This window comes from Gavialis gangeticus, unplaced genomic scaffold, assembly GCF_001723915.1.
Source record: "Gavialis gangeticus isolate Ggan-Ray unplaced genomic scaffold, GavGan_comp1, whole genome shotgun sequence".
NCBI lineage: Eukaryota > Metazoa > Chordata > Crocodylia > Gavialidae > Gavialis > Gavialis gangeticus.
In genome coordinates this window covers 52166953-52179125 of record NW_017729022.1, presented here as the reverse complement: position 1 = coordinate 52179125, position 12173 = coordinate 52166953, and positions in this window count along the sequence as shown.

Genomic DNA, 12173 nt, shown 5'->3' with positions numbered 1-12173 from the left:
GTGACTCTGCACCATCTCAGGGTCAACGCTTGGTGGTCTGGCACCATGCTGTTGTCTCTCTACGATCCCATTGTGAGACTTGTGTTGCCCCTTGTTTAGGAACACGGAGGCAAAGGACTCATTGAGGAGTTCAGCCTTGTCCCCCCTGCCTGTCACCAATTGCTTTTGCCCATTCAGTAGTGGTCCTATACCACCCTGGGCCCTTCCTTTTACTCCCTATATATCTGAAAAACAATCACTTCAGGAAAGTAAATAGAGTTATCATTTATGGGCCCAATCTTACTACTGGGCATATTGCTGAATAAACAAAACTTTGGGATTACCAGTGGCAATAAAAACTGCACCTGGTAGCAAATGTTTGTGAATTCTGGCCCAGTGTCTTTTTCAGGCTACACTTAAAATATCTCATAATCATATTGTAAACCCTCAATCTTGCAAAGGCTTGAACACACACAATGTAAAAATACATGGGTGGAGACATAGAATGTTAAATGCATGGGTGGAGTCACTCAACGTGTAAATCTTTGCAGGATTAAGGATATATTAGTTATTAGGCCTCCTGAAAATTAGAGTGTATTAGTGGAAGGATAAATTCTATATAAAGACACTTAGGGCCTTGTTACACCTTATGCCATGAGCTACACATATGTTGACCAGTGTGAGTGCTGGTCTGGAGTAGTCATGCTCTTAATTTAGAAACTTTCTCTGCCCCCCGCCCCCTCCTACACAACTCCAACTTGCTACTAGCCATCTGGTGAGCAGGGGCAGGACTAAGAGCTGTAGCTGTGAGTTGCCACTACAAGGCTGGTGAGCCAGGACAGGCTTCTGTCACTGTTCTACAGGTGAGGGTGCAAGAGATCCTGTGATACTGGAGGACTTCAATTTGGCTGGCACATCTGTGGAGAACGGCCAAACCTTAATGGAATATGGGGCTGGGTAGTGTGGATCAGAGATAATCCTGCCCTGGAGTGCCAGAACCTTGCTTAGACCCACTTTAAGGTGTTAATGCGAAGACAGTCTAGGCGTTAAGAGATCCAGGAGTTGCCAAAAATTTCTGTGTAACAAGGCCCTTAGGGCAGCTATTGCTGCATTTTTCATTAGGTAATTTATCCGTCATACATAGTATCTCTAGCATATATCCTGAACACAGTTTCCTCAGAAAAATCCATATGTTCTTATAATCCTTGATTTTGTTTCTCTTGTGCATCTCTTTCTCCATGGCTAGAACAGCTATGATTTGGGCTAGCTAATCCTGCAGCATCTTTAGCTTTTCAGTGCCCCATCTTCAGCCAATTTTTTTTTTTACAGTTCACTATGTACGAGGGTCCCATTGTTCTTGTCTACGGTGATGTCCTCAATGATATGCAAATAGCACAGCTCAAGACAGAGTGGCATCTTCCTTTAATTCATTTAGAAATTACCTCCACTACTACAAATCAATATTCTCCTACTTGTGTCTAACTCTGAGACACATGGATCAGAGTTTTTTCATTATTTAACATCTCTGGCAATACAGGGCCAATATAGTACTTCCAAACTGTGTTTTTATATGCAATGAAAGATAAAGGTAGCTTTACATAATACCATTGGAATGAACTCACAAATACCATACCAAACATCTTCTTTGCAATCTATGTCTAAATTGATGATCTCGACATTTTCACATGCCCCCCGGTCTATGCATTCTACTGTGTGCTGCTTTGCCTTTGCTTTCTGGGACATTTAGCTATCTGTGTAAGAATCAAAACAAGCAAAGCAAGCAAATGATTTATACTTTTAGCCATGTTAACTCAATGGGCCACCACGCTCATAAGAACCATTGGGGTTGGTTTGGGCCTTCTTTTTACCTACATCTACACCCTTGCACTCACCACCTGAGACAGTAGTTCTCAAACTTTTTAGACTCAAAAAATCTCTTGTTAAACTCAAGGTCCCCTTGAAAAATGCTGGCTCTTGGCTTTCACTAAGTTCTTGATTACAGAACAAGAATAGAGCAATTCTTCTGTTGCAAAGAACTCAGAAAGACCACAACAGGTCAACGTATTTTTAGTCCTATGGGTTCTCATTTGAAACCTCTGGGTTTAACTTGTGAGTAGTATGCAGATGTTTGCATATCTAGTATTGTGCAGAACCCCTAGAAGGATCTCAAGGCACCTCAGGGTGCTGTGGCACCCTGGTTGAGAAACACTGACCTGAGAAGAGAATTTCTCTCTGGAAATAATATCTGTACCTGATTGGGATGCAGCAAACCAACCTTTTCCTTACTTGCATATTGAGAGACCAGCTGTGGTCAGATCTGGCAACAGCTGTTGTCTTCTCCAGGCATTTTACTTGCCCAAATCCAATTAAGTGCTCCTGGCTGAGTCAGTGTATTCAGTGTAGCTTTAAAAAATACACTAGATTAGTGTGGGTCAAGTGCAGATACTAAAAAGAGGAGATAATAGCAACCAGAATGCATGGTAAATTGGAGCAGAAAGAAGCAGCTCAAGGCAAAAGAAAGCCAGCTGGAAATAAAAACTCTTGGGAAAAATAAGAGAAAGAAGCCGATAAACTGACTGAAACCCTCTATCCACAGAATAGGCAGCAGCAGCATTGCTGTTCCCTGACCCTTTCCTCCAGACAGTGGGACTAAAGCCAGCCTTGAAGGGACCACTTGGAGAGGAACCAGGGAGTTCTGTCTCATTGCCTTTTTAATCAAAGTGGCAGCAAGCCTTAACATTTCCAATTCTGAATGAACTAGTTCAGAGGTCAACAACCATTTAGCAACAATCGGCCAAATTAACACAGTTCAGTCCCAGGACAGGCCTCTGCTCACAACCCAGCTGCTACCACTGTTTCTCCTTGCTGCCAGTTGTCACCACTGCCCCATGTTCATGGGCTGGATACAATTTCTTTGCAGGGTAGATTCAGCCATTGCCTGAGCTAGATCTTCATTTTTCAGGCCATGCCCTCACACATCTATTGACATGCAAGCTCCACTTTTATAAGAATGCACCTTGGTCCAGAGTACCCTGTCTATTAAAGTTCATGAAAGTGCATCTCACCGTTCAAGACAAGGCTCGGGAAATGCAAGCTTACTATAGAAAGTAGCTCTTCATAAGTGCTGGTTGTTTTGTTACAGTTAGAGACAGTATTTTGCAGCTACACAGAGTTTCTATCTCTAGATCTTAAACTCCTTTAAAGAAGATGAGTGAATTAAGCTTTCTGACACTCCCTGTGTGTTAGATAAAATTATTGTCATCATTTAACAGGTGGGGAAAGTCAGGTTTTTGTCTGCACTCCAGGGCTGATGCTTTCAGTAAGACATCTGAGCTGCAATAACAGACCTTCATGGAGTACATGTAGCTCTGCCAGCAACAGGAGTTTGTTTGTAACCAGAATTACTCCAGCTCCCCTAAATGGCAAAGACTTTGTTGACCAGCAGAACTGCATCAGTTAGAAGGTATGATCTTTTTACAACCATAGTTGACAGAACTCTGCCTGCAGGACTCTGGCATGTAGGCAAGGGCTCAGGCACAGGGAGGTGACTGAAACGGATTTGTCTGACTGTACACAGACTGAGCCAGACCGAGAACCTGCCTCTCTGAGGTGGGCCCTAAGATCTCAGCACAATTCAATTTTCGTTCCTTGAATGGAAAAGCTCTGGCAGTCTTATGAAGGACACTATAAATGCAAGTTGTAGCTGTACATGAAAACTGGCGTAAATCAATAGCTCACATATAACACATAACACATATTTGTGACTGGACAGGGGACTGTCATGCCTGACAATGCTGACAATCTGGCACCGCAGGGAATTCCTTCATGGCAGCTGCTCTCAGCTCCACTGAAGGGCAAAAAGTTTTTCAGTGCTGCTCCTCTCCAAGAATCTAGCCAACCCAGGTCAGCCCCAATATGGAGTGAAATGCCTTGAAGTATGATTCATTTGTCCATCCATCTAGATCTCATTTCAGAGCAAAGGACTTTTTGGTGTTACTGCTGTCATCTCTCCCTGTAAACTGCTCCTCAGACCTTCTGCACGGTGAAGTCCTCTGCTTGTCTTCTGTCCTTCCAGCCATATAAATTCCTGGCCTTGGAGGACACTCAGTGGTGTTCCTCTTTCCATTCCCCAAAAGCCCCAAATTCCACTGTGGGACAGAGACCTCTCCAATACCAATCTCTTTGTCCATCCATATCAGACAAGTTCTGTTCCATGATCCATTAATGAAGCGCATGCTCACCACAGAATGAAGAATCCTTAGACCATGTCTACACTGGTGATAAAACAAGTGAAACAGGATTAGAGAGAGAGACAGAATTTAGCCCAGAGATTACTGTGGATGTTTTCCATATCCTGCATCTGATTTAGACCTCACTGAGGTCAATGCAAAGTCTCCTGTTGAGTTCAGTGGACTTTGAATCAGGCTTTCATATCAAACACATGTGCTTCCAGCAGGTGACAAGATCTGGGGCTAAAAAGAGTATCAGCAGCCAGCATAAGTTGCTAACACTGGCTCGGCTGACTGGATGATAGCAACATTAGGTAATTTTTCAAAGCTGTCCATAGTATAGGCAAAGCCATCAGCACTGTTTCTGCCTATCCATCCGTGTGAGCAGCTCCCAGCAAGTTCCTGGCTGAAGGCCTCTTCAGCATCACTCTTTTACATCCATCCCCATCAGGCATTCCCAGCCTGGCAAGAGACCAAAGGTCATCTCAGTGCATCCAGTCCATCCATCTCAGTATTTCTCAGCCCACTGTGGAATGAAGGCTTCTTTATTTTTGATCCTTTACAAAAAAAATAAACACTGCAGTATTATTTCACAGTAATGATCCAAAACAGTAGAGGCTAGATCCTATTTCATCTGCTAGGCAACTCAGTGGATTTACACACCTAAATGCGATCCAATTTCAATCCTATTTTGCTCAAGTCCCTCAAAAACTGTTCACACATCTTCTATTAAAGAGCCATCAAAGCCATCATCTTAGCCTTAAAACTAAGTCGCAGAAAGCAGTGGGGAGCTGTAAGACCCACCCACGTTTTGTGTTAATGGAATAAGTTCTAGCCCTCTAGCTTAAATAAGCATGCCAATGCAAGGTTTGGGGCTGTTACAATAAAATACTGCACTAGGAGACTTGGATAAGATGACATGCCATGAATGTATAGCTGTCTGCAGAGTACACCCCTTGAGAGAAACTGCTGTCCCAGAATGTAAACTTTCATTTTAAAACCTTGGAAATGTGAGCCAGGTATTATTCCTTGCTGATACATATTTGAGCTTACAGACAGGTCAAAAGAACTGCTCTGCAAGGTGTACACTGCCTCATTGATCTCCCCAGCAAGTGAACTTATAAACACAATGATCCCAATTTCAAGAGCCGCCTTCTAAACTATTCCCATTGTGAACATTCCAGCATCCCGTTATTATGCTTACCCCACTGCTTCAAACCACTTCCCCCAACCATCCTCCCAAGTGCCAAAAGCTCTAGCTATTCCCTTTCCAACTATCACAGTCTCCCTTTTCTCCTCAGCAACTTCTGTGATACTGTGATTCATCATCATCAATATGAATGTGCAGTGCCTTACAAAAAAGGGGGCAACTCCAAAAAATGCAATTTGATTGCCAAAGCAAATGACGCCAGGGATACTCCAGCAACTGTATCATTCATGTTCAGGTGAGACTCATAGAAAACCTCCTTTTGTAATACATCTGCTGTTGCTACAGAATCTCCTGTCTACTACACTGGAGAGCCACAGAATGGCAAAGTCCTGCCACAGAATTTTGGTCATACTGGTGTGGATGGAGTATATAGAGCTTTAAGTAGACAGGCAGCAAGGTCCATAGGATAGGCCATTGGAATTGGACTAGATATACCCAGTGGATGGCCTACATAAGGGGTAGAGGACTGGACTAAGACTCAGGGACCAGTATATACTGCCTCTTTCAGTAACCTGCTGTGTGACCTTGGGCAGGACATCTCTCTCTTCTGCACCACAGTTACTCTCCCTCTTTGGATGACAAGCCCTTTACACAGGGACAGATTCAACTTATGTGTGTGCAGAAAGCCAAGCAAAAAGAGACTCTGATTTAACTTGGACCCTGTAGGTCCTGCTGTAATAATAATAACAATAACAACAACAGCAGCAGCAGCAGCATTTTTTTTTATAATGGACTCTATACTGAAGAAGTGGGCATATGTGCCACAGCTTAGCTATAGTCAGGAGCTGGAGTAGCCTCATTAGCACTGTTCCTTTTGGTATTCAGCAGCTATCACCTCACACTCATAAAGGTGAACCTCTCAGACTAATAGGTTCGATATTTCAGCACAAACGAAGGCAGCAGTTTGCAGCAATAAGTAAAAGGGCACATGGCTGGAGTGAAATCTTTCTCCTTCACTCCCTGACCTTGTACCGAATGCAAAGCCCATTTGTTGTCAGGATGTAACAGACAGGGTGAGATAGCCTAAGGGGAGAATGCAACCTGAAAAAGAATAAAGAACAAGCTCTCACTAGGGATCGAATATTCAGGAAGCCCCTTACTGCTTATACCAAATTGGGGCTCCTAAGAGTTACAGTAATATATACATATAACAGCAGCAGCAGCTACTGCTAAACAAAAAGCTTATTGTGAGAGTGTTAGCCCTACAATAAGGAACAAGCAGAGTCTCTCAAACATCTCTTAAAAGAGGAAGGGGAGAAGTAAGAGAAAGCAGATAACTCAGCTTTGAATATAAGCATCACAGAACCAGCAGAGCATCACCACATGAAGGAAGGAGACCATACAGGCTAGGGACAGACATTCAAAAAGCCTGAGCCTGAATTGCAGGTTAGTTTAACCTGGCTAGGCTGAACCAGTTTGTAACTGGACAGACAATCTCCCTGGACTGAGGAAATTCAGGCACATGTCTGCAGTGGCTCACCCTAGAAGCCAGGGGATGCTAGAGCAGCCCTCCCTTCCCTTGCATAGTACTAAACTGAGGGAAGGCATGGCCAGTCCTCTGCAGGACCTCTGATTAGGAAGGTCTGCCTGCAGGGTCCCAGGCTTTTTCCCACTGATTGTTCAAGGGGTGGGAGTGGTGCCAGACCCCAGCCCCAAGCTAGAACTCTGAGGTAAGGGCAGGGGGCAGGTGTGCAGTGCATGCATCTGTTGATGATACAGAGCTTTTCAATCTCCCTCCTTGCTTCTTTATATTGTCTGCATCAAACTGACAGCCCAGCAAGCCAGCAAGGGGATGATAACAGTGATTATCACCTCATTACCAAAGCAATAGCCTCTCTTCATTACTGCAAACTCTCCTTAAACAGCTTACGGGCTGACCTGTTGAGTAGCCCCAAATAGCCCTAAGTGGTCACTGTTCCGTCTGCCTGTCCCAGTGAAATTGGAGAGAGACACAAAACAGACACCTCTCAGCATTAGCTAGCATACCACACACCTAGGGGCCATAAAGCTAGGATCCATGCTGTGGGAGATGGGAGGGGAGGTAGGGCAGGAGGAAGCCAGGCAGACCCTGCTGTGTCTGCAAGTCTCTGCTGGAGCTCCAGCCAGGGAGCAGAGAGGAAGGGCCAGCTCTTCTGTGAAGCAGAGAGCCCTGCCCAGCCCAGCGAGCATGCTGGGATGCTGGGGGTCTCTGGTTTATCTTAAACCAGCAAGGGGTCTGGGACAGACATTGCATAAACCAGTTTGGGCCAAATCAGCTAAGTCTGATAATACATTCAACCACATTTATCTCAAACCGGTTTCAGCCATTTTCAGACTGGTTTATGTACACTGAACATCTGTTCTGTTACAGGTTTAAATCAGTTTCTGATCACTTAAACCAGTTTGTGTGTAATGTGTGTGCCTAGCCAGAATGTGGGAATCCCTGCCCTCTGCTCGTTGGTATCTGTCAGATCTTCACCTGCAACATGGGTGACGTTACACATTACGCTTAGACCATATTAAGAGCATGTAATATGTGAGCGTTCACATGCTGAAGCTTGTTAATTCGTGGTAAGTGCCCTCTGAGTGTTTTAAAGTTATGCCATTTCAGAAGAAGGTTAACTCTGGCCTCTGCTACCTAGCTATTGTTACAGTAATTTCAGTCTGTTCCACAGAGCCATGTGCAGTCCTCCAACATCCCAGGATGCACCATTCCCAGCTCCCCCCCAAACTCCCCAGAGCAGGGAAGGAGCCCAGATGTCCTGGCTCCTAGCCATGCCCCTGATTCCCAGCCCTGTAGTGGTAAGTCAGAGCTATACAGACAAGAAGTGGTATTAACTCTTAACATGCGACTGCACATAGCACCTTCCAAATTTAACACCCCTTAACTTTCCATAGATTTAGTATGTCTAAGTGTAACATTTAACTTCACTCTTCCTTATCTCCCCTGATTTAGCTGCTAGCTTCTTAGGTATGCCATCGATTACTCTTGGGGCAGGAGTACAGCACTGTCCCCTCCCCTGTGGCATATGTAAAGATGCAAAAGGTCAAAGGTCCTCTTGAGTTTAGAGGCCCGTTGGGCTAACAAAGTTAAGGCAAGCCAAGTTCTGAAGCCAATAGCAGACAAGGAAATGATGTGGCTAGTATTGTGTCTGGCCATCTTTTACTTTCCAGCCAAAAGACCAGATATCCATTCAGAGCCTGAGGTAGCCTTTGGCACAAATATAGAGCAGGGTTGAAGCTCACAATTCAGGAACCATAGCAAGACACCTTAGCTGCCTGAACGACATATCCTGAAGGGGCAAAAAGGTTAGAAATGCATTTTTTTAAATAGGTTGTACTAGAAGGACTGCTTCATTGGCCCACCTAGGTTAGAGGCCTAGATTTTAGAGCTGATTATTATGAATTCTCTTTGATGCTCTCTATATAGTCCATTAGCTGAGAGCTGGCATATATGTGTGACTCGGCATTGCTACAGTATGCAGAAACTATAAATTTTGCACACTATGTTAATCTAGTAATCAAGGGGTTAGTTATCTCATAGTGCATGCACTGAATTAAGTTTCAGATCAGGTCACGTAAAATGCCTGTGTTGTGATTTGTTAGACATAACCAGAAACAGTAAAAGATAGTGCCCTGTTGCAACTAAATAGTCCAGCATTCACCTGTGTTTAATTAGTCTGGAGATGCTGAGTTGTGTTGTAATGGATGCTGGCAAGAAAGATAGTTGGCTTCTAGGCTGTCTGCTTTAATTTCTCTATGATTAATGCCAATAGTTTGCTAAGGAGAGTCCAGGGGCATCTTGTGACTCTTCACTACAACTGGAAAACAACATTTCTTTGCAAAATTGAAATTTTGAAGAGGGAAATTTCAATTTAAAAAAAAAAAAAATTAATAGTGGTTTCTTTCATGAGGAAAATTTGAAATGATGGTTCCTGGCTGCCCGCCTGGAAGTCTTGTGTCAATTTACCATGAAATTGACAAGAGTTTTGCAGGTGGGCTCCTGGAGGCTAACCTCCCCAGCTTGGCTCCCAGAGAGGCAGCTGAGCTGCAGTGGAGGAGAACTGCAGGGCATACTGCCTCCCAGCCTCCCCCGCAGCCAGCAGCTGGGAGGCAGGGAGGTGGAGAAGAGGAATGGCGGGGCTCTCAGCCAGCCTGCAACAGGCGCCTAGGGAGAAAAGGAAATTGACAAGAGCTTTCCAGGCGGGCAGCCAGCAAGTGGAAACATTCTTTTCAGTACTGGAACAGATTTTTTTTCCTTAAAAAACCTAACGAAAAAAATGTTTATTTTTGACTCTTTATCCTGATTCAGAACTGATGATGTGGCAACCACCATCTTGGGTGATAGCTGGGAACAGAACGTGGGCCTTCTGGACATTGTACCTGAGGACTGTAACTTTGTAGATCCTGTATGGACTAGTTACAGGGAAAGATGTGTAACAAGCTTTGGCCAGTGAGACACAATAATGACCCATCCATGCATTCACCAACATGAATTGTCATACCAGGGGACTTTTTAGCTGGTTACATATACAAGGTAAATGAGTGGAACAAAAAAGTCAAAAGGGAGGTTCAAGATCTCGTCCTTTCTGGCCTGCTCATTCTGTCTTCTCCAGAGATTGGAAACAGGAGCAAGTTTGGGAGTGGAATGTGAAAGGGAGGAGGAAGATGGAATATATTCCCTTTCAGACACTCCCCTCCAGTGCTCTGTGTAATTTACATATGAATGCTCTGGTGTTCTTTATAAGCAAGAATTAAGAGAACAAAAGGATACAGGAAGTGGGGGGAAGAAAAAAAGGCAGAAACTGGAGGTGGTGACTGACACTCAGAAGCAAGGTTAATGTTCACAGTCTTTCCCAGTTGTCTGGATTCCTGCTGACAAAATAAAGGGGTGTAATTTGGGAAAGAGATGCCTCCTCATCCCTTCCCCCTGCTGCCTCTTCCTTTGAAACAGGATCCCAGATCCATTCTAGTCTGGCTTCTGCTTATTTTGCATAGCACTAAAACTATCTTTCAGTGGTCACCAGGGTCCAGTTGTCCCCAGTTTTCCCCATTTAGAACATGAGTCTTTTCTCTTGTTGACCCAGTGAGCCCTTTGCTTCCCACCTCCTTTGGTCCACTTCCAATTCTTCATTATGCATGATGCATCATCAGAGCAGTCTAAGGCCAGGAAATGAAACAGCAGGTTGTGGAGTTAAGTGAAGTTTGCAAAAAGGAAGCAAAAAAAGTCTGTAAATATTCATTCCAATTTTTAAACCATTTTGTGTGGTTGTATCTTATTTGTGATCCTTTCCCAAAAACAACATATGAAATGAAGTCACTGAGGGTTATGCTTAGTAGAAACAACAACATTCCAATAAGCCTTGCAGAAGATATGTAGAAAAGATCATTCAAATTCTTCATGGTGAGGATCTACACAGAAAGCAGGGGTTACATGCATCCAATAAACCAAAACAAAAATATCATATGATCTACATGACCAATCAAAACAAGTCAAAATTTGAAGGCTTACAACCAGAACTGGTCAAAATGTAGACTTTCAATTTTGCAGAAAACTTGAACATTTACCTTCCTTATAATTTAGAATGAAACCAAGTATCTTCAAAATGTGATTTTTTTAACACTTCATTTCAGAAATTCAACATTTTGCTTTCAATATGGAAATTTCCATGAGAATTTCAATTTTTCTCATGTATGTTGTTTTTATTATTTTACATGATTTCCTAATGTCAAGAGCAGTACCTCATATGTGCTACTACTACTCACATTGTAAAATAATATATATAAAAAAAACTAAAATAATTTTTAAACACAATTCTGGAATATTCAGAAATTGAAATGAATTTTCTTTTTTAAATACTTTCCTAGTAGGAAATGCCTCTGAATTTGAAGCATTTTTAATAGGATTCCTTTGTATAAAAAGTTTCAGTAAAAGTTTTCTGACCAGCACTACTTTTAATAAACTGATTATGAATGAGCGACAAATCAAGAATTATCTGTAGAAATTAGCTGAGAAGTCATTTTGAATAACAGACCCGAGAACAAATATGATAGGTTCAGGGACTATTTGTGAGCAGAAAAACCATTGTACCAATGGTTCACTGTGAAGTATTTGCCCAACAGTCAGTCAGGACTGAGGTGTTCTAGCATAGTGGGGAGAATGAAGGCCTTCAGGCAGCAAAAGGAAGGATCAAAATAGTTCAGTATTAAAGTCCCCTGGTAATCTGAAAGGGTTGATGAGACTGGAAAACAGAGTGCTGTTCATCAGAATGAAGGATTATCAAGGTTTACAGCTAAACCAGAAAAGCTGGAGAGGGCCTCTCTCACTCACACTCTCTCTCTCTCTCTCTGTAAGTTAGGGAGCTGTACAATAGAGGCAATTTACCAAGGTAATGGGGAAAAGCATAAGGATTCTGTGTGGAAATCTGAACCTCACCTCTCTTTTTCCCTAAGTCATCCAAGCAGATTGAGGTACTGGCCATTAAGTGAATGGACTTCCCAGGAAAACATTCAAGGGTCTGCCTACTAGGCCTGTGCGAAGCAGCTAATGGTCGCTTCAGATTCGGATTTGGCCAATTTGGGGGACAGCAATTCAATTTGGTGATTCAAATCACCATCCCAAATCAATTCAGCGGAATCAGCCAAATCTCCCAGTCACACAGGCCCCATCCCCCACCTGCTCTCAATGGCTGCCCTGCCAGCCCCAGCTCCTGGCTCTTCCAAAGAAAAAAGCCCACACTCACCAGCTGCTGCCGGGGGGGGGGGGGGGGAGGGAT